The 7,084-nt window shown below is 38.8% G+C and overlaps 1 non-coding gene across 1 annotated transcript; it reads left to right on the top strand.

Moving 5' to 3' along the window:
* The first annotated feature begins 251 nt into the window (after positions 1-251).
* Positions 252-358, top strand: LOC148789886 (small nucleolar RNA R71). Its single transcript, XR_016079910.1, has one exon. It is a non-coding gene; the product is annotated as a small nucleolar RNA R71 (small nucleolar RNA).
* The last annotated feature ends 6,726 nt before the right edge of the window (positions 359-7,084 follow it).

Genomic DNA, 7,084 nt, shown 5'->3' with positions numbered 1-7,084 from the left:
AGATCTTGGCTATCACATCAACTTTGGAAGCAAGCAGAGAATACCCATCCACATCGTAAACACCAGCAGCCTTTTTTGTAATGCTTCTTTCATTAGACCAATGGTAGTTATTAGCTGCCATTTCTTCAAGGATAACATTTGCATCTGTAGCCTTCTTGTTCATGAGAGCCCCACTAGCTGCTGCATCAATAGTACTTCTCATTTGAGGGGAGAGACTATTATAGAACGTCTGTACTATCAACCAATCTGGGATACCGTGATAAGGACACTTTCTTTGCAAGTCTTTGAACCTTTCCCATGCTTCATAGAGAGTCTCTCCATTAAACTGAGTGAAACTGGTGATGTCATGCCTCAATTTAGCAGTTTTTCCTGGTGGGAAGTGTTTTGCTAAAAATGCCTTTGTGAGATGATCCCATGTAGTAATTGACCCCAAAGCTTGAGAGATTAACCATGTTTTGGCTTTGCCTCTAAGAGAAAAAGGGAAAAGCCTCAGTCTAATGGCATCATCAGAAACGCCATTCATTTTGAAGGTATCACAGATCTTCAAGAAATTTGCCAAATGAGCATTGGTGTCTTCCATAATTCCTCCCCTGAACTGAGACTGCTGAACCATCTGAACGATTGCTGGTTTGATCTCAAAATTATTAGCTGTAACCGTTGGCCTTTCAATGCTAGGCTGAATGGTCGAACTTGGTATGGCAAATTTGCATAAGGATCTGTTAGCGTCATTTTCCATCTCTTCTTCTTTTCTTACTCCCTCAAAAGCTTCTTGATTAATTTGTGTTCCTCCTTCCTGACTTTCCAGCTCCCTAGCCCTGTCTTCTTTCTCCTTTCTGAGCCTCTCCTTTTAGGCTTTAGTTAAAGCTTTGCACCTACGGTCAATTTCAAGATCTAGATCTTCTAATCGGGTGTTTGGATCACTTCACATAAACACCTAAAAGGTTGTGCAATGAGCAAAACAAAAAGATAGACTTTTTTTTAAAAAAAAAAAAAAGAATAAGAGGTCTAAAGTAAAAAAGTGCAGCAAAATTTTTTGATATTAACAGTATTGCCATCCCCGGCAACGGCGCAAAAACTTGTTGTACGATTTCTGCAAGTATACAGATCGTGGGCAAGTAATAGTGTGTGAATAGAGTGTCGATCCCACAGGGAAGGTGTTGTCAAGTACCAAATTTTAAGATTTTTCTGTTATTTAGAAATTAGAAATTCAATTCTCAAGCCAAATTAAAGAAATGATAACGCAAGTAAATAGGTTTAATTCAAAAGATTATAAAATGCCTAGGATTTGGGTTTCATCAAATGATTACCTATGACATACTTATGTTTTCTTATATTGGTTTATTGTTGTAGGAATTTATTATCAGATTTCCCTAAATTATATGAAGTTCTCTATCAAGATACAACACATATGTTTATGCTAACCACGTGTCTAATCTCGTGATCACGGGCAATGAACACAAACCCATTAAGATCAATGGAAATCAGTTTAACAATCACAAAGGAGTGTTCTTATCTCTAAGTAACACATACCCTAGGTAAATTATCTCAATGAACTAGTATTATGCTTCCACTCTCGATACTTCACACAATACCTTAATTCAAGTAATTAATGGCCAATTAATTACTAGCATTAAGCCCTAAGATAAAAGATAAATCCCAACAATCAACGACCCAATCAATTAAACAAAATCTATCATAGGCAAATCAAAAGACTACATCCAAATCCTAGATCAAGAAATTTAGCTACTCATATTATTAATGAAAATAATCATTCCAATGATAAAATTTAGATTAAACATAAGTGAAATTGAATAATAATAGAGAGTAAAGTTTGAAGAAAAAATAACTCTTGAATAGAAGTTGATTGAGGGGAACTCCTCGCCCTTGAATCTTCAATTCTCCTCTTGCTGCCTTTCTTCTCCTCCTGGGTTGCTGACTGCTTCTTTGGAGGCTGAAGCTCTCTTGGAGGATTTCTCCTTGCTCACTTGATTGATTGATTGATAGTCTGTCCCCCCCTTTATATAGCTTTAGGAGGAGGGGCTGTTTCCAACTCCTTTTTGGAGTTCTTTCTCAAAAATAGAAAGTGATAAAAAATAAGATAAAACCTTGTTCTTGTGTGAGTGGGAGAGTGATCAAATCGGGGATGAAACTTCAAGGCTAAGGATTGTCTTCAACACGTCACCAGTGTAGTTGCAGAGAATTCGGTCCCAATTTTGATCCTGATGTAGTTCGAATCTATGAAAACTCAAAACAGAAAAGTTGTAGAATTTTTCCTTATTCTTCTAACTCATCTTGAATCATCTCAATCGGAGTCTGGATGAGATAGTTATGCTCAATCTACCACACAGCGCCGAAACTATGTAAAATGACTCGATTAGCCTTGTTTTTCTCCTGATGCCTTCTTTCATGCCCTGAATCGAAATACAAGCATAATGAGTCCAATTAAGTACTAATTAAGTATAAAAGATTGAATAATTAGGGATAAAAATATGATAATTTTTATTCTTATCAATGGCTAGGGGTATTTAAACGGGTGGAACATAGAGGAGAGGAGGAAGATAATGAGGGAAATATTTAAATTTGCCATTGTAACTACCAAGAAAGGAAATAGAAGAAAAAGAAGGGAAGAAGAGGAAGAAAGGGAGAGGAAGAGAACGAGAAAGGGAGAGAGAGAAAGATTAAAAAAAAAGAGAGATCGGACAAAACAAAATTGACAAAACCCGCCACTGCAACAGTTGTAGTGGCAATGATGAAACAGGGGAGGGAAAAATAGGAAGAAGAAAGAAGAAGAGAGGAAGAGAGAGAAGGAAATTTGATTAGAAGTGGAGAGAGAGAGACTTGTCCAAAGGGGAAGAGATCGGACTCAAATCTTCTGCTGTAATTGGTTATAGAAACAGTGACAAAACAGAAAAACAAATAGGGAAGAAGAAGAAGAAGAAGAAGAGATAGAAAGAGGGAGAGGGAAGCTAAAGATAGGGATTAGAGAAGGTTGTCGCCGCTACTCCTCTATCGCTCGAATGGAGGCAATCTCTGGTTTCTCTTTGCATCGAATGAGAGAACTAGGTTTGTATTTATAATAGGGCTAGTGGTAGTTTGGTAATTTTGGGGTTTCGAGGGGTATTTTGGTAATTTTAAGAAAATGGGTCAAACTGGGTCTAGAAGGGTCAAACCAGGTCTAGGTGGGTCAACCGAGTCTTTTGGTTCAATGGTAGGGATTTTTAGGCCAAGAAATGGAGGGTTGAGATTAGTTTGATCACAGAGTAAGATTGAGCATGTGTATGCTAGTGAGATTGACCGAAATGGAATCTTTTTAGATGGAAGGCTAAACGGTGGGGTTTTCGAACATTCCAAGTTGATTGGTGGGATCAGATTGGCCCAACTGGGCCTAGATTAGGCGGATTAGGAAACGGTTCAATTCGGTTAATCTAGGGCCTCAAACAGAAATTTTGTGTGATCGAGGAGAAAACAAGGTTTATTTTGGATGAAATTTCGCAAGGTAGGATTATCTTCTAAGTAGGTTAAGAGAAAGCTCTGTTAGACAGTGTATGCCCTTAGCTCCAATTAGCATGATGTACATTATGACATTTATTGTAAATGAATAAAGTACATATTTGATTCATGTTATTGTGGTATGTTTCTATGTAATACCCTTAAACTGGATACATATGAGACTCATGTTAGTTTAGAATCTTCACAGCCATTGGATGGATCTGGAGAGATTTATCCTACCACGGTTGACACTGATGTACTGCCAAGTTGGTTGGGGTGGCTTGTCTCAGCTGCTAGGGTGAGACCTGAGGTACATGCAGTGAGGGTTTTCTTGAAACCCTCAACCGGTCCAAAATTCTAGTATTGCCCTAGACCTTGGAGATAGATGGGCAAAACTAGATGTTACACCTGACCCATACACTCGATTATGATACTGCACTAGGTGTCAAATTGGATTGTCTTTGATGTTCCAATCAATGAGATCCTTAGAGAGGGGGTCAAAACCTGGGTATGTTGGGACAATCCGAGAATTCATCTGAGTGGGTGATCATAGTGACAGGATCAACCCCTTTGTCAGACAAAGTGAATGATTGGGGAAATGCACTCTCTTTGATGGAAACCTAAACTACCGGCAATGGATTTCAAATGTGTTTGAAATTTTGTTTTGAAAAATATATTTATATACAAATATACTTATATATTATGGTTTCACAAATTGTTTGCAAAATGTTTTAATTCCAGGAATCCATCTGAGTAGAGAGTGTAGCACTGTACTTGCAACCGAGGGAGAGGTCCTCTCTTATTGGCCAGTGTTTGATCATTAAGGGCTGAGAGGTTAAGTGTAAGACCATTGAGGGTTATACCTGATGGGCTAATCTTGCAGCTGCCCATAGTCCTTGGGCCTTCATAAGATGGCTGGAGCCAAGGACCATTTATTGTAAATGGTGGGCCCATTAAGAGCCCATAGTGATGGACTCAGGGGTTCACTATATTCAGCAGTGAATTTGGCCAAGCCTTGTAACAAAGGATAGGCTGAACCCATGTGGTTGATGTGTAGATCAATGTTAGGGTCCCACGCCATACAAAGAGAGCCAAGCTAGCCAGCATTAAAAGGAAGTGAGCCTAAAAGCTTAATGGGCCTAAAGCCCATTTCGAACTGGGTTAATTGGGTTAATTAAATAGAGGCGGATCTGGGTTTGGATCAGCAAATAAGGATAAGGGGATAACTCTTATCACCAAAGAGTCCAGATCCAAATAAAGATTTGGATCAGGGAACTCCTAATTTGATTAGGAATAAGCTGATCTTGAACTGCAGATAAGATAAGGGGATTATCCTTATCACTTAAAGAGTTCAGATCCAAATAAAGATTTGGATGAAGAGACTCCAAATCAGATTAGGAGGTTGTCTCTTTATGGCGATTAATAGAGAGCAGGGCGGATCTGAAAAAGACACACAAACACAACACAGAAGACAACTTAGTTTGATTATTTCTGCCTTAAGTTCTTTTTCTCCCTACTCTTGTCACCCTACCCTGTTCGATCTCCATTTCTTGGAACTGATCAAGATTTGATCTTGATGTTATTTCTTGATAAAAGAAACAATTTTGAAGCTGTGCTCACTACCCCATTCGATTCTTGCTGAAGAATCACAAGTTCTTGGTGAAGAACTACCTGCTAATCCTGCCTTATCCTAAGTTGTGTCATCTTCAATGGAGGGAGGATTTGGTATACTCTTTGGGTGTCAACACCTACGTTGGGAGAAGCATTCTTTCATGGATTCCATATTAGGTATATCCCTCCCTAATCTTGATTTCAGATTTTGTCCGATTTGGTTACAAGAACGAACCTTGAAAATGCAGTTTTCTAAATTAGGAATATGATTCCCAGATGGGAGTAAAGAAAATTTTAAAATTTCACCCAACCTTCCAGCAGGGTTCGTCCATCCATATGATGAATCTCCCATCCCTTTAGTGGTATCAGAGCCAGGTTCAAGTCTTGAACCAAATTATATTAGATCTGGATCTGCACAAATGGGCAAAAGGCGTTCTACCTGATTTGCACAGTTAGCGTTTTTTCTAGGAATTGGTTCCCAGATTATGGGCAAATGATATGGAAAATAAATCTTTATTATTTTGTTATATTTATAGAATTGTTCTATGAATGTTTCTTGAATATTTGGGCTACACGTGTGGTGGAGATCGAATCTTTTTGGTGCCAAGATTGGCGCACCCTGTTATTTCTTTTCTTTTCAATTTGGTCTGTAAATATTTTTTTTTTTAATTTTAGACAAATTGTATAGGAATTCAATGTGATGTAATAATAGAAAAATTAGGTTTTTCTATTTTATTTCCATTTGGAGATTGCTGGAGTGCGCAACAGAGGGGAAGAAGATTCCGTAGAAAGAAGTTTTGTAATCTGTGATTTTGCAGATATCAATTCTACAATCTGCAATTAATTGTTCTTTGCAGGTTTGCAGGATGTCAAAGAAAATCACAGTGCAGCCCTCTGATTTTGTTTTCTTGATAATTTGATTATCTAGATTTAATTTATTTTTCATATCATTATTCTTGTATTAAATCTTAAACTGGACACAAAAACTGTTAGGCAATTTTGTATGCCCTTATCTTCAATCAGTTTTGATGTACTTTTGATATTTAGTGTAAATATATAAAGTACATGTTTGATTCATGTTGTGTGGTATATTTCTGTGTAAGACCCTTAAACTGGACACTTAATGAGACTCGTGTTAGTTTAGAACATTCACAGTCGTTGGATAAGTCTGGGGAGATTTATCCAATCAAGGCTGACACTGGTGTACTGCCAAGTGTTGGGGTGGCCTGTCTCAGCCGCCAGGGTGAGACCCAAGGTACATGCAGTGTAGGATTATTTGAATCCTTGAACCGGACCAAATTTCTAGTATTGCCCTGGACCTTGAAGATTGATGGGCAAAACTGGAAAGTTACACCTGACCCCTAGACCCGATTATGGTACTGCACTAGGTGTCGGATTGGGCAGTCTTTGATATGCCAATCAGTGAGATCCTTAGCAGGGGTCAAAACCTGGGTATGTTGGGACAGTCTGAGAATTCATCTGAGTGGGTGATCATAGTGACGGGATCAGCCCCTTTGTCGGACAAAGGTAATGATCGGGGATGCACTCTCTCTGATGGAAACCAAACTGCCGGCAAATGATTTCAATCATTGGAATTTTGTTTTGCAAAATTTATATATACGAAATATACTTATATATGGTTTCAAAATGTTTGCAAATGGTTTTAATTGCTGGGATCCATATGAGTAGAGAGTGCAACACTGTTCCTTGCAACCGAGGGAGACGTCCTCTCTTGTCGGGCAGTGCTTGATCATTATGGGCTGAGAGGTTAAGTGTAAGGCCATTTAGAATAATACCTGATGGGCTAATCTTGCATCTGCCCACAGTCCCTAGGTTTTTATAAGATGCCTTGGCCCCAGGGACCACTTAATGTAACTGTTGGGCCCATAGGGTCCATGTGATGGGCTCATGGGGTTCACTGGGCTTTCCAGTGAATTCGGCTAGGCCTTGTAACAGAGGCTGGGCCGAACCCATGTGGCTGATG

The sequence above is a fragment of the Nelumbo nucifera genome, chromosome 8 (assembly GCF_055504915.1).
Source record: "Nelumbo nucifera cultivar China Antique chromosome 8, China Antique-T2T, whole genome shotgun sequence".
Lineage (NCBI taxonomy): Eukaryota > Viridiplantae > Streptophyta > Magnoliopsida > Proteales > Nelumbonaceae > Nelumbo > Nelumbo nucifera.
The sequence above is the reverse complement of the archived record's forward strand: the minus strand, read 5'-3'. Positions and strand labels throughout refer to the sequence as shown.